The sequence below is a fragment of the Mesoplodon bidens genome (assembly GCF_964165515.1).
Source record: "Mesoplodon bidens genome assembly, chromosome: 17".
NCBI lineage: Eukaryota > Metazoa > Chordata > Mammalia > Artiodactyla > Ziphiidae > Mesoplodon > Mesoplodon bidens.
In genome coordinates this window covers 22,320,901-22,337,462 of record NC_138174.1, presented here as the reverse complement: position 1 = coordinate 22,337,462, position 16,562 = coordinate 22,320,901, and positions in this window count along the sequence as shown.

The following is a 16,562-nucleotide window of genomic DNA, read 5'->3' as shown; positions in this document are numbered from 1 at the left end:
ATCACAACCAGGATATTTAGCATCGAGACAGTCAAGATACAGAACATTTCCATTATCACAAGGATCCCTCATGTTGCCCTTTTATAGGTACATCCCTCCCACCCTCCCCATAATCCCTCACAACTGCTAATCTATTCTACATTTCTGTAATTTTGTCATTTCAAAAGTATTACATAAATGGAATCACACAGTATATAACCTTTGGGGACTGGCTTTTTTCATTCAGCATAATTTTCTGGTGATTCATCCAGATTCTTGTGTGTACCGATAGTTTGTTCTTTCTTATTGCTGCTTGGTGTTCCAAGGTATGGATGTATCACCGCTTGTTTAATCATTCACCCATTTAAGTACACCTGGGTTGCTTCCTATTTTGGACTGTTACAAATAAAGCTGCGATAAACATTCACGTACAGATTTTTGTGTAAACATAAGTCTTCATTGCTCTGGGATAAATTCCTAGAGATGCAATTTGTGCATCATTTGATGGTTGCATGTTTAATTTTTAAAGAAATTGACAAACTGTTTTCCATGGCTGTACCATTTTACATCCCCACAGCAATGTATGAGTCATCCAGTTTCTCTACATTCTTGCCACCATTTGGTGTTGTCACTATTTTTTATTTTAGCCATTCGCATAGGTGAGTAGAAATATCTCATCACGGTTATAATTTTCATTTTCCTTATGACTAATGATATTGAAACTTTTTTCATGTGCTTATTGATATTTATATATTTTCCTTGGTGAAATGTCTCTTCATATGTTTTGCCCATTTTCTAACCAGACACTTTTGGTTTTTGAGCATTCTTTTTATATACTAGATATTAATCCTTTGTCAGATATGAGGTTTGTAAATATTTTCTCCCAATATGTACCTTGCCTTTTCTTCCTCTTAACAGAGTCTTTCACAGATTAAATTTTTTTAATTTCTAATTTATCAATTTTTCCTTTTGTAGACTGCACTTTTATTGTCAAGTCTAATAACTCTTTGCCCTAGATCCTGAAAATATTCTATTGCTTTTTCTAGCAGTTTTTTTCTGAAGTTTCACTTAATATACAATTGAATTTTTTAATTTATTTTTATTTTTGGCTGTGTTGGGTCTTTGTTTCTGTGCGAGGGCTTTCTCTAGTTGTGGCAAGCGGGGGCCACTCTTTTTTTTTTAATTTTATGGCTGTGTTGGGTCTTCGTTTCTGTGCGAGGGCTTTCTCTAGTTGTGGCAAGTGGGGGCCACTCTTAATCGCGGTGTGCAGGCCTCTCACTATCGCGGCCTCTCTTTTTGTGGAGCACAGGCTCCAGACGTGCAGGCTCAGTAGTTGTGGCTCACGGGCCTAGTTGCTCTGCGGCATGTGGGATCCTCCCAGACCAGGGCTCGAACCCGTGTCCCCTGCATTAGCAGGCAGATTCTCAACCACTGCACCACCAGGGAAGCCCCTCTAGCAGTTTTATAGTTATACATTTTACAGTTCATGATCCATTTGAGTTAATTTTGTATGAAATATGAGACTTAGGTTGAGTTTCATGTATTTGCCTATAGGTGTCCAATTACTCCAGAACCACAATCCTTCCTTTTTCTTTTCTTTTCTTGCCTTTTTTTTGGGGGGGACACTTTTTGTCAAAAACCAGTAGTGCGTATTTGTGTGAATCTATTTCTAGGCTCTCTGTTGTGTTCTATTGATCCATGGGTCTGTTCCCCCACCAGTATCACACAATCTTGATTTCTGTAGCTATATAACGTCTTGAAATCCAGTAGACTGATTTCTTTCATTTCATTCTTATTTTTCAAAATTGTTTTAGCTATTCTAAATTCTTTTCCTTTCCATATAATTTTAGAATAATCTTGTCTATGTCTACAGAAAATCTTGCTGAGATTTTTGATAGAATTGATCTAAACCTTAGAGTGGGTCGAATGGTATTTCCCCCCAAAGATATGTTCATGCCATGATCCCTGGAATGAATCAATGTGACCTTATTTGGAAAAAGGTTCTTTGCGGATGTAATGAAGGTAAGGATCTTGAGATGAGGAGACCATCCTGGATTATCCAGGTGGGACCTAAATTTAATGACAAGTGTCATTGTAAGAGACACACAGAAGAGATAGATAGAAAAGGAGGATGCAATGTAACCACAGAGAAAGAGATTGAAGTGGCTACAAGTCGAAGAATGCCAACTACCACAAGACTCTCAAAGAGGCAAAAAACCAGATCTTCCCTAAGGCCTCCAGAGGGAGAGCTGCCCTGCCAGCACCTTTCTTTCTAACTTCTGGTCTTCAGAAATGTGAGAGAATAAATTTCTGTTTTTTAAACCACAAAGTTTGTGGTAACTTGTTGCTGCAGACACAGGAAACCGATAGAAAGCTGTATATCAAAATATGTTACAAGATTCTGGATCTTATTTAAACCTTCTGTTTTTAAGTGGCTTTTTCTGATACTGCTGTGGCAGGAGGTTGGGGTAGGGGAAAGAATGGACCACCGTGTAACTGCCGGGAGGAGGACAAGTCCACGTTGCTGGTGTTGATGTAAATAATCAGTAAGCAATCTATAATAGGAATAGAAAAATTTTATTCAAGCCAAATTGAAGACTATAGCCCAGGAAACACAGATTCAAGAAGTGCTTGAATTGTGTTTCACTGTATTACACAATGCCGGAGGCTTATGTAGGCAAAAGCTGCAAGGTTACAGTTAGTTACATGAGTTGTTTATCAAGGATTGTAATTGGAACTGCAAGAAGTAAGGGTGCTGTTAAACAGTAAGAATTGGTTGGGGTCCGAAATGGTTGCATAGTTATAAAGGGAGACCTAGAGACCATAAGGTTGCAGGTGGCATCTGCAAGCAGATATTGTTTGGAGAGCAATATCTCAAGGTGGTGTCCTTGAGTTTGATATAGTTAGAAAATTCAAGTTCTCAGTGATGCAGGAACATGTCTGAAACAACATCCACAATGGCCACCCAGCTCCATTTTGAATGCTCAAACCACAGTTACCCCATTTTGATTTTTTAAATACATTCTTTTCTTTAATGGGTAAAGCAACTGTACAATGCATGTGTGACAGGCCAAAAGACAGGCTGTTCTGGCTAGCATAAAGTTCAAGCCAAATCATGTATAAGCCAGAACAACTCCTCATACCTCAATATGTGAAAACTTCTTCCTTCACTGGCTTCTTCAGCTCCAAGTCTTGGCTGAATGAGGCAAAAAGAGAACTCAGGGAACTCATGACCATGTCATTTCTCAGGTCCCCAGGTGCCTAGCTGGTCTGTCTTCTTCTCTCTTTCAGTAACATCTAATGTTTGTTTTAAATATAATGTCCAGGGATTTTAGTTTTCCTTCGTGAAGAAATAGGGAAAAGTACACCTACTCCATCTTGCTGGAAGCAGAAGTTTGTTTTATTTTAAATAGTAACTAACAAGACCTAAACAAAACATCTAAGCCTCTCACTCCTCATGCCTTTCCCTCACTCCATTCACCATAAATAACTAGTGGTTCTCCAAGTATCTCCCTAGTAATGATATATTTCAAAATAGAAGGCCCACACCCCCTCCCCACTTTAAATTTTAATTTCAAGTAAGTATTTTTAATACTTACTTATAGAAGTAAATACTTCTATATTTACTTAGATCTCATTGAAAATATTCAAAAGGCATATAGTGAAAAGTCTCCCTCCCATCCTATTCCTCAGACACCCAGGTCTCTTCCTCCAGAAGTAACCAATGTTATCATTATTCTGAATATGCTTCCAGAGATATTTTAGTTGTATGTTATCAAATACATTATGCCTCTTGGAATCAAATGTATTATAATTCCCAATTATTGATTATTGATGTCTTTTTTCCCAGTAGGAGAATTATTCATCTCTGCCTATTATAATGCCTTTTTGTGGAAGGAGTATACCTACCTACCCTAAACAGACTCAGCCATGTCCTTGCTCTAACCAGTGAAATGTGAGCAGCAGTCACGTATGCCAGTTCTAAGCAGACGGTTTAATGCCCTTGTGAGCTTCCACTCCCCTTTGGCTCTTCTCTGCCATGAGAACAGATGTCCCAGGGGCTACTCATTCCTCCTGAGTCTCACAATGAGACATTTTGTGGTGCAGAGACTCAGCAAACCGACAGCCACTGTATTAGTTATCTACTGCTGCATAACAAATTATCCTAAATTTCAGAAGTTATACGTCATTACTTCTCTAGTATTATATTGGTCACATAGACCAATTCTTGGTGCCACGTGGGAGGGGACTACACAAGAGTGTGCAATCCAAGAGGCAAGGATCATCGGAAGCCATCTTGGAGACTGGCAGCCACAGCCATGAGATACAAGCAGAACAAGAACCATTGTTTTAGTTTTTAGCTGATACACTTATATGTCTTTATTTGTAAACTTTTAACAGTTTTTTTCTTTTCTTATTCTAAAAGAAGAGTGAATACGTCTTCACTCTCTTTGCCTTTCTTACACTACTTTCCATTTCTTGAGTTTGGTTAGTTTTATTACTCTTTTTTAAGTTTTTCTGTTATTATGTGTATAACTCTAAATTATGTACTTGTGTCTTATTCCACCAGCTTTCAACAGCACTGGCTTACTCCCCACTATATACGATTAATAAATTAGTGCTTTGGGACTTCCCTGGTGGTCCAGGGTTTGAGTCCGCCTTCCAATGCAGGGGGCTCAGGTCCGATCCCTGGTTGGGGAACTAAGATCCCACATGCCTCGGGGCAACTAAGCCCGCACATCACAGCTGCTGAGCTCACGTGCCTCAGTGAGAGAGCCCTCGTGCTGCAACTACAGAGCCCATGTGCTCTGGAGCCCACGTGCCACAACTAGAGAGAAGTCCGCATGCTGCAATGAAGAGCCCACGCGCTGCAACAAAAAGATCCCGCGTGCCTCAACAAAGATCCCGCGTGTCACTACTAAGACCCAACACGGTCAAAAAAAAAAAAAGAGAAAAGAAAGAAAATGAAACAACCTTTTAAAAACCAAAAGAAATTGGTGCTTTTACATTCTTCTAACATCACCTCCCTCCAAACTTCTGTCAGTGATATCATTATTTTTATATTTTCAAGTTTCTCTTTGCCTCCTCAGATCTTTCTCTTCAAGCTGTGTTGTTATCCTAAGAATTTACTAAGCTCCATCTCCTCAGATCACAGGACCAATGAAAGGTCCCCGTATTCATCAGGAAAGCATAAAAATGATGGGCACTGAGGAGAGCAGTGGATTTGATGCTCTAAGGCTTGACTCTGAGGCAGAGGACTGATTGGAATCTAGAGAAACCCTGGCCTAAGGTCACACGTAATTTCTTTCAGATCCTTAACCAAGGCAGGGAGCATTCTCCCTCTGGGGCTGAGTTCCCAAAGCCACACAGTCCAGGGGCATGAATCTTGGTGTTCATTCAAGGAGTGTCCCTGATCCAAAGAGGAAAGTTGAAGAGAGGGGAGGTGATAGAGCTTTTTGACAACAGAAGTCCTTTGTGTCCTTCAGCACTGTCCTCATGATTTTTCCTGCATCTATCCAACCTCCCAGGGTGTAGTTAATTTCTCTTCCCCAAGAAGTCAGTGTGGAGTATCCTGCTGAGTTCTGCCCTTGGTCCCTTGCGATTTGGGGGTGACAGGGGTAGGGTCTCCAAATACGATACAGGACAATCAGTTCAATTTCAATCTCAGATAAATGATGGATTTTTTAAAAATATAAGTACATTGCAAATATTGCATAGGACATCCTTATACTGAACAATTATTTACCGTTTATTTGAAATTCAAATTTAACTGAGCATCCTGTGGTCTGACTTCTAAATCTTAAGACCCTGCATGGGTGAAGCTGAGCTCCTTCTTATCAGCAGGAACAGAAGCAGAGCCAAGAGCTGCACACGGAAGCCTTGACCAAACCCACTTGACCGCGAAGAACCAAAAAGCCTGGCCATGCTAAGAGCTATGTCCTATAGAGAGGCGTCCATGTGGAAGTCTCTCGGAGTCTCCCTGGATAGCTTTATCTGCTGGCCCACAAGTTACCTCACCTGCACACCACTCTACACCTATTTCTCAGCCCGTGTATAGCTTGCATTCAATGTATTTGTACTCGTGTATACTTTTGGACATGCTGTGTCTTCCTCTAATAGATCCAAATTCAGTATTTACTGAATGCCAGCTCTGGGACAGCGCATCATGTTAGGTGCTTTCTCAGACTCCATCCCCTTATCTTCACGACCACCCCATGAGGGGAGCATCATTTGTTACTGTCATTGTTCCCATTTTCCAGATGTGGAAACAGATTCAAAGGGTCCAGGCCAGCTGAGAGACTCATCAAGCAGGTGTCGCCTGAGGCTCCAGGACTAATAAGTGCCACAGCTAAGACTTAAACTCCTTCCTAAAGATGAACTGCTCCCTGAATGTCCCGGAGGCCTCCTGGAGTTTCCGGCTTCACCCAAGTCCCCTACCACTCAATACTTCCATCAATGGTCGGGTACCATCACCCCACCCCCACTGGAACCCTTCAGAAAACAGAATCCCAGTAAAATGAGAGAGGAGGGGACACTCTCTCCAGCAGGGGGGTGACATAAAGCTTCTGGAATTTACTATCAGGACCATGGAGATCAATAAGTTAGTCCATTGAAACAATGTGACAAAAGGTGGACAAATCCTACGGTTGTCTGAAGAAGCAAATGGGCTGTGATTTGCCAGCCCAAGAACGTATTCAGCCTTTAGGGTATAATGTATATTGGCAAATGCAATCTGAATTCAAGCCATTGATTTAGACATGAACTTGCACACCCATGCACACCTTGGAGACTGTGCTATCTACTGGGGATGTGTGCATGTGTGTGCCTGGGTGCCCTGCTCTTGTGTTCCTGTAATTTCAGTGGGGACAGAGATCACGTCTTTGGTGACTCAGTGTTTCCCTGCAGCACTAGAGCACGGCTTTGGCCAGAGTTGAGCTTAGTCTGTGCTTTTCACCAAGGGGGAAAGTATTGAAACCCTCATTTATTTCTGTTTGTAGCGTTTGTGCAACTCAAGAGATTTGCAATCACTTACAATCGTGATTAACTACTAGCTAACTGCAACCATTATTTTTCTTAATGGCATAAATGCCTATTAGCTTTCAGTTTTCCCTGTTGAGAAAACAGCCTCGCAATTCTCTGAAAGAATCCAGAAAAGCGTGAAGAAAAGAAAACCATTTAGTAGTTACCAGCCCAGGGCCTAAAAATGTCAGCTGGCTTGGGTCAAGCTTCAGGACTTAGTTTCTGCTGTGAATTACAGAAATAACAGCAGTATTGTACCCCTTGGACCGAGGCAATATTCAGTTTCAATCTGGTGTTTAGGAAAGAGGAACATCTTAGTCTGAAATCCTACCCATGAAAAGACCGAAGAGACGTTCCTTCAAAACAAAATATGTATTGTTTAGGCAAGTGTTATGGCCAGATGACATTTTGATTCGAGTTCTCCCTGCTTAATGCCTTCATTTCCTAGTCTGGAGGACGAAATCAGCTCTCCCATCCCACAGGTTCAGAAGAAAGCTCCCCTTTGCAGGCTGAGATGCCATGTTCGGCTTTGGAAGGGAAACAAATCACGTTATTGTCAAGGCTATTGTAGAGAACATCGTGCTCTCAGCCCTACTGGCTTGGCCATAGTCAAAAGAATCAAACAAAGCTGTTGGCTATGAATTTCATCACTCTGACTTGCCCAGCTGGGACCTTCCCCATGCCTACCCCAATTCTAATCCCAATTCGAATGCCCCAGAATTTGTTCCAGGAACAAGTTAAAATTCCTGCTACTTTCAGACCTACAAACAATGCAAATCTTTTCTTTCCTTTTCTCTCTTTAAGAAAAGAAATTCTGGTTGCTGAAGGAGCTGTCTGCTGGAAGATCCAGCTCCAGAGGCAAAGGCCCCAAGGAGAAACGGGAAATGGGATGATCAGTTTGTGGAACTGGAGCATATACATGAAGTATACGGCACTGAGCAAATGCCTAATTGCCTTCCAGGGCACAGAGGCCCTAGGGCCCTATGCTTGGCGCTGACACCTGTCACCACTGCTGAGTGGACACAAGGGAGTTGGTCTACTCACTAAACGCATTAGGGTCCTACCTGTTAATCTCTTGCCTTAGGGCCTGTGCATAGGCCCCTTATCCATTACACTATCAACTCCTGCCCCTCTGAGGCAGAATAGGATTGCAGTCTGTATGATATTGCTTACATGTGGAATCTAAAAAAATACAACAAACTAGTGAATATAACATGACAGAAGCAGACTCACAGATACTGTGTAGAGAACAAACTAGTGGCTACCAGTGGGAAAGGGGGGAGGGGAAACATAGAGATGGGGGAGTTGGAGGTACAAACTATTGGGTATAAGACAGGCTCAAGGATGTAATGTACAATATAGGGAATATAGCCAATGTTTTGTAATAAGTGTAAATGGAAAGTAACCTTTAAAAATTGTATAAAATTAAAAAAAAGGTTTAAAGAATAGGATTGCAGTGGTTGTCCTGAGGAATTGGGAAAATACAAAGAATAATGTATTCCCTCAAATAATGTTATTTAAGAGTCCATTGTATTGAGGGTAGGGTGGGGAGGGGGAATGTTCTGGCACCTTTCGTCACTTTTGTTTTGAATGTGTGTGTGTGTGTGTTTAAGTATGGAGGTTGAAGAGGAAGAGACTGTTTTTTCCTTTTTGGAGTTTTTTATTATCAAAATTTTTCTTGTGAAAGTACCATTGGCTGGAACATTCTTTCTAGAAACCTCTAAAATAAAATACGAGTCAGTACAGGGTAAGAGAGACTTTTTAAAAAACAATACCTTTGGAGACCGAAATAATGAGATTTGAAGACTTGCTCAGACTTGTCGTGATTTGAGGCAAGTGATTTCTTATCTCTGAGCCTTTCTTTCCAACCCACCTCTGGAAAATGGGCATGTTGTAATAAAGCCAACTTGACTGCAAGGTTGTGAGCATAAAATAGAATAGAATAGATAAAGTGCACAGCACAGTTTTACATACCAGTTACTGTCATCTGTGCTTTACCTAAAAGATGCATTTATTCCTCACTACTACCCTGAGAGGTAGATCCTAAAATTGTCCCCATTATATGGAGAAGTGAGGCTTAGAAGGGCTCCGCTGGTCAAGTGGCAGAGACAGGATTTGAGCCCCGCCCAGCTCCTATCCTCTGCCCCCTGTATAGAGGCTGCAAGCTGAGTCCCAGGAGCCAGATCTAGCCTATGGGTGTGTTTGGTTTGGCTTATAGTATTTATAGAAGAATATTTAGCTTAGCTGTCCACACTTAAATATTGGGAGATTTCACAACTCTGGATCCCCGGCTTCTCTTTCAAAATCTGCAGCTCTGGCCATTCTGCCCCTGTGTTCCCACATAACCATGTACGGTGGTGGCTGTCACTGGGGATGGTCCTGAGCTCTCGATGGTCCCCACCGCTCCTCATCCTCACACATTCCGGCACCTGGAAGCATCTGAGCGCGTGTCCTCTTCCCCTGCCACCTTTTCTGTCCATCACCCTCACTATAGCCCTCGAGTTGCTAGGCTACAACCTGACAGCTGTATGTGGTTCCTTTGTGGAGTAAGTGCCCCTGTTCACTCTGGTCTCCATTGAGCTCTAGTCATTCCCGCCTACTGCAGCTCCCAGGACAATGTCAATGACACATGAGTGTTCCAGATTCCTCCAGGGCTCCCCGACGCCTCTCCTTGCTCTAAGTCTGGAAAGACCCTGAAGCATCCCTGCCTCTGAGCACACATCACCTCCTGGATTTGCCTTTTTCTTCCCTTAGCACTGCCATGAAATCACCTTAGTCCACGGTCTCCTCACCTCTGCCTTCCTGGGTTATTGCAGTTGTCCCTTACCTTGTGCCCCTGACTACCCTCCTACCCATTCGGCCCATTTCACAAAACAACGTCATATCCACTTTCAACACATCTTTCTATTGTGATCAGGGTCGGCTTCATGCAATTAACTACACAGGAGCCCACACTTGGTTTAATGCTCTTCTATGGCCATCTTGAAATTCTTCATGATTTTTGAATCAGAGGCCTGCATTTTTGTTTTGCACTGGGGCCCACAAATTATGTAGATAGTCCAATTCATGTTTCAATTTCAAGAAGCTTTAGTGACTCCTAACCTTAGCAGTATTTGCCAGCCTTTTTTAATCCATGGTACACAAAGAACATGCTAATATATGGATGCTGTAGTGGGCTGCTCTGAAGCTGCAGGTCCCAACCAGCCATTCTGGGGAGAACAGACATCATGGCAAACTGTAATCCTTTCTCAGCACACAAAGATGCTGAGTTCACCTGCTGGGAAAATTCAGTCCTGCAGGAGCAGTTTCTATGAGTTTGCCTCAGTGCTCACCCGGCTTTATTTTTGGAACCCCAGCCTGCGATTAGGTCAATCTCTACTGCCTTCATGAGACTTTGCAAGTCAGGAAGGCAAACAAGTATTGATAAAAAGGCCACTTTGAAGCACTGTGATAAGAGGTCTCATAGAAGAAGGCGGGGGATGCCTTAGTTTCCTGTGGCTGCTGAAACAAATTGCCACAAACTTGGTGACTTAGCAACAGAAGTTTCTTTTCTCACAGTTCTGGAGGCTAGACGTCTGAAATCATGGTGTCAGCAGAGCCGTGCTTCCTCTGAAGGCTCTGGGGGAGAATCCTTTCTGGCCTCTTCCAGCTTCTAGTGGCTCCAGGTGTTCCTCAGCTTGCGGCTGCATCACTCCAACCTTTGTCTCCTTCCTCACATGGCCTTTTCCTCTTTTCTCTGTGCCTCTTATAAAGACATGTGTCATTGTATTTAAGGTCTACCTGGATAATCCAGAGTGATCTCATCTCAAGATCCTTAAGTACATCTGCAAAGACACATTTTTTTTCTGATGAAAGTATAACATTCACAGGTTCTGGGAATTAGGATGTGAGGGGCCATCATTCAACCCACTACAGAGGGTCTATGACAGGGGCAGCTAACCCCACACTGGGGAATTGGGGTGAGCTGCCTTGAAAAAAATAATGTTTAAGCTGAAGAAGCCAGGAAAAGAGGAAAAGAAGGGGGTGACGGTGGTGAAAGTGCTTCTGGAAATAGCATGTGCGAAGATCCCAATACAAAGTTAAGCCTGCTGGATTCCTGGCACTAAATGAAGCTAAGTGTATTTGCAGAGGAATGTACAAGGAGAACGGGGACCAGTGTCACGAGGAGGCCCTGAAAGGTTTTAAGCAATGGAAGGACATGATCAGATTTCAAGAGACGGCTGTGGCTGTAATGTGGAGCATGGTTTGGAGGCGGCCAAGACTGGACCAAGGGGAATGGTTAGGAAATGGTTACATAATTCAGGCAGTGAATGAAAAACTAGGACAGTGCAGAAGGGAAGGCAGATAAGTCAACAAATTCAAGAGGTTATTTGGGAGGCAGAATCAATAGATTTGGTGGCTGGTGGGATTTCAGTACAGAAGTCAAGGATGACACCCAGGCTTCTGGCTTCTGGTTCAGAAAGTGTCGCCATTGTTGATGTCGGGACCTGAGAAGGAGGGGCAGTTTGGGTGGGCACAGTTGGGGTGAGTTTGCAGTGTCTGTGGGACAGCGTTATTAGAGCTTATTAGTGGACATTGAGTAGTCTGAAGCACAGCAGAGAGCCTGGGGCTAGAAATAGAGACGTGGGAACTGTCAGAATGTGGATCGCATGTGAAGTCAGGGAGGGAATGCTTGCACTCAAGGGAAGGTGTAAAGTGAAAAGAAAATAGGGCCCAAGGCAGAGCTCTCAGGAGCACTGATACCTACTCTGTGTGTTACCGATCAGGGTTCTTGGCCTTCCTTAATCAGTAGAAATTGATAAGAGGCCAGACAAGAAATTCAGGTAAGGCTTTATTGGGGCCCCTGCTGCAGCAGAGGGGGAAGCAAAAACAAGCAACAGGTTCCCTTGTTCACTCGCTCCTGGGGGGTGGAGGGTGGAGGGCGCACGAGCTTGTTCCTTATATGGCGTGAGGGTAGGGGTGTGTCCAGGGGTCGGGCCGGAGGCATGGCCTAGGTATCTTGCCCACCCCTTTGGTGGTGTTGAGTGCAGGGGGCATGTGCAGTACCCTGTTTTTGCTCCTGGCTCTTCAGAAGTGGCAGTTGGGTTTTTTTGGTCTTTTTGTATCTTGTTATCCATAATTTGCCCCAACCGTACATGCACACAGTTATTTTTTTGTCCCTTATAGTTTCTTTGTACTCTGTTGCTTGAGAAGAAGAAACGTTTGTCCAGGTGCAAGCACTGCAACAAAGGGTCCCAGGTCCCAGCCTGTCTCATATGGGCTGAGGACAAGGGCCTGTGGCAAATGGCAGACGACTCAGAGGGCAGTGACTGCCAGTATTTAGTTATGTGTGGTTTGTACAATATAATTCGAAATGTGCTGTCAGTTGTCTTCTTATGTCACTCATTTTATATTTTGTGGAACAATTCAAGCACAATATTGTTCTCCTTTCTCCTGTCTTGGTCCTAAATATTTCATATACCCAGGAACCAAGGCAAGGGTCCAGAACAGGGGGCCCATGTGGGAATAAGCCCCGAATGATTGGCTGGATATTATCTGTCCAAGGCTAACTCACAAAACAAGAGGAGGGAATATTTCCCATTTCCTCTGATCCTTTACCAAAACCCATCATCCACTGTCATCATCCACAGAACATTCTAAAAACATTTCTCTTAGATTATAAGCAATTTCCACTAAGTTCAGGAGTATATTTTTTTGGCTCAACTTGTTTCCTTTCCCCTCCCCTGGGCTCCTTCCCAGCTAGTGAAATCCTATGTAACAGCACTGCTCAATAGAAATTTCTGCAACAGTGGAGACATTCTATGTCTGTGTTTTATAATATGGTAGCCACTTGCTGAAGGTGGCTATTGAGTACTGGAATGTAGTCAGCGTGACTGAGGAACTGAACTTCTAATTTTATTTAATTTAAGCCATTTAAATGTAAATACCCACATGTGGCTAGTGGCTGCCATATTGGACAGAATAACTCTAAAAACTTTAGTGAACTCAAAATTCACTTCCTCAAGAGGCATTCCCTGAATACCCCACCCATAGCCAAGCCTATCTCCCTACTATATGCTGTTTAGAAACTTGTACTTTCATAAAGCTAATGGAGATTATAATTTTGAATAATCATGTGTGTATTTGCTAGCCTGAAGTGTCTCCCAGGATAGAACAAGGTCTAGAAGGGCAGGGACTATGTCTATCTCATTTACTACTGTATTTCCAGCACCTAGCAGAGTGTACAGTACTTGCTATTTGCTCAATAAATATATATGAAAAGAATTAATTAATGGGACTTCCCTGGTGGCAGAGTGGTTAAGAATCCACCTGCCAATGTGGGGGACACGGTTCAAGCCCTGTTCCGGGAAGATCCCACATGCCAGGGAGGAGCTAAGCTCGTGAGCCACAACTACTGAGCCAGCGCTCTAGAGCCCGTGAGCCACAGCCACTGAGCCCACACACCACAACTACTGAAACCTGCGCACCAGGAACCCATGCTCCGCAACAGGAGAAGCCACCGCAATGAGAAGCCCAGGCACCACAATAAAGAGTAACCTCCACTCACCGCAACTAGAGAAAGCCCACACGCAGCAAAGAAGACCCGACGCAGCCAGAAATAAATAAAAAATAAATTGAAAAAAAGAATAAATTAATGATCAAATGATTCACTAAAACACGTTATGGGATTATGTGCCAAATATATACATATTAAACAATTGGGGAGATTGGTTCAAGATGGCAGAGTAGAAGGACGTGCACTCCCTCCCTCTTGCGAGAGCACCGGAATCACAACTAACTGCTGAACAGTCATCGACTGGAACTCACAAAAAAAGGCACCCCACATCCAAAGACAAAGGAAAAGCCACAGTGAGACAGTAGGAGGGGCGCAATCACAATAAAATCAAATCCTATAACTGCTGGGTGGGTGACTCACGAACTGGAGAACACTTATACCACAGAAGTCCACCCACTGGAGTGAAGGTTCTGAGCCCCACGTCAGGCTTCCCAACCTGGTGGTCTAGCAGCGGGAGGAGGAATTCCTAGAGAATCAGATTTTGAAGGCTAGTGGGATTTGATTGCAGGACTTCAACAGGACTGGGGGAAACAGAGACTCTGTTCTTGGAGGGCACACACAAAGTAGTGTGCACATTGGGACCCAGGGGAAGGAGCAGTGGCCCCGTAGGAGACTGAACCAGACCTACCTGCTAGTGTTGGAGGGTCTCCTGCAGAGGCGGGGGGTGGCTGTGTCTCACTGTGAGGACAAGGACACTGGCAGCAGAAGTTCTGGGAAGTACTCCTTGGATCGAGCCCTCCCAGAGTCCGCCATTAGCCCCACCAAAGAGCCCAGGTAGGCTCCAGTGTTGGATCGCCTCAGGCCAAACAACCAACAGGGAGGGAACCCAGCCCCACCCATCAACAGACAAGAGGATTAAAGTTTGACTGAGCTCTGCCCACCAGAGCCACAGCCAGCTCTACCCACCACCAATCATCTCCCATCAGGAAACTTGCACAAGCCTCTTAGATAGCCTCATCTACCAAGGGCAGACAGCAGAAGCAAGAGGAACTACAATCCTGCAGCATGTGGAACAAAAACCACATTCACAGAAAGATAGATGAGATGAAAAGGCAGAGAGCTATGTACCAGATGAAGGGAAAAGATAAAACCCCAGAAAAACAACTAAATGAAGTGGAGATAGGCAACCTCCCAGAAAAAGAATTCAGAATAATGATAGTGAAGATGATCCAGGACCTCGGAAAAAGATGGAGGCAAAGATCGAGAAGATGCAAGAAATGTTTAACAAAGACCTAGAAGAAATAAAGAACACCAAGAAGAATTAAAGAAAAAGCAGAGATGAACAGTACAATAACTGAAATGAAAAATACACTAGAAGGAATCAATAGCAGAATAACTGAAGCAGAAGAACGGATAAGTGACCTGGAAGACAGAACGGTGGAATTCACTGCCATGGAACAGAATAAAGAAAAAAGAATGAAAAGAAATGAAGACAGCCTATGAGACCTCTGGGGCAACATTAAACTGAACAACATTCGTATTATAGGGGTCCCAGAAGGAGAAGAGAAAGAGCAAGGACCAGAGAAAATATTTGAAGAGATTGTAGTCGAAAAGTTCACTGACACATGAAAGGAAATAGCCACCCAAGTCCAGGAAGTGCAGAGAGTCCCAGGCAGGATAAACCCAAGGAGAAACATGCCAAGACACATAGTAATCAAATTGACAAAAATTAAAGACAAAGAAAAATTATTGAAAGCAGCAAGGGAAAAATGACAAATAACATACAAGGGAACTCCCATAAGGTTAACAGCTGATTTCTCAGCCAAAACTCTACAAGCCAGAAGGGAGTGGCATGATATACTTAAAGTGATGATAGGGAAGAACGTACAACCAAGATTACTCTACCCGGGAAGGATCTCATTTAGATTCGATGGAGAAATCAAAAGCTTTATAGACAAGCAAAAGCTAAGAGAACTCAGCACCACCAAACCAGCTCTACAACAAATGCTAAAGGAACTTCTCTAAGTGGGAAACGCAAGAGAAGAAAAAGACCTACAAAAACAAACCTAAAATAATTAAGAAAATGGTAATAGGAACATACACATTGATAAATACCTTAAACGTGAATGGATTGAATTCTCCAACCAAAAGACACAGGCTCCCTGAATGGATACAAAACCAAGACCCATATATAAGCTGTCTACAAGAGACCCACTTCAGACCTAGGGACACATACAGACTGAAAGTGAGGGGATGGAAAAAGATATTCCATGCAAATGGAAATCAAAAGAAAGCTGGAGTAGCAATACTCATATCAGATAAAATAGATTTTAAACTAAAGAATGTTACAAGAGACAAGGAAGGACACTACATAATGATCAAGGGATCAATCCAAGAAGATATAACAATTATAAATATATATGCACCCAACATAGGACACCTCAATACATAAGGCAACTGCTAACAGCTATAAAAGAAGAAATCGACAGTAACACAATAATAGTGGGGGACTTTAACGCCTCACTTACACCAATGGACAGATCATCCCGTCAGAAAATTAATAGGGAAACACAAGCTTTAAATGACACAATAGACCAGAGAGATTTAATTGCTATTTATAGGACATGCCATCCAAAAACAGCAGATTACACTTTCTTCTCAAGTGCACACGGAACATTCTCCAGGATAGATCACATCTTGGGTCACAAATCAAGCCTCAGTAAATTTAAGAAAATTGAAATCATATCAAGTATCTTTTCGGACCACAACGCTATGAGATTAGAAATCAATTACAGGGGAAAAAAACTTAAAAAATAAAAACACATGAAGGCTAAACAATACACTGCTTAATAACCAAGAGATCACTGAAGAAGTCAAAGAGGAAATCAAAAAATACCTAGAGACAAATGACAATGAACACACAATGATCCAAAACCTATGGGATGCAGCAAAAGCAGTTCTAAGACGAAAGTTTAGAGCAATACAAGCCTACCTCCAGAAACAAGAAAAATCTCAAATAAACAATCTAACCTTACACCTAAAGGAACTAGAGAAAGAAGAATGAACA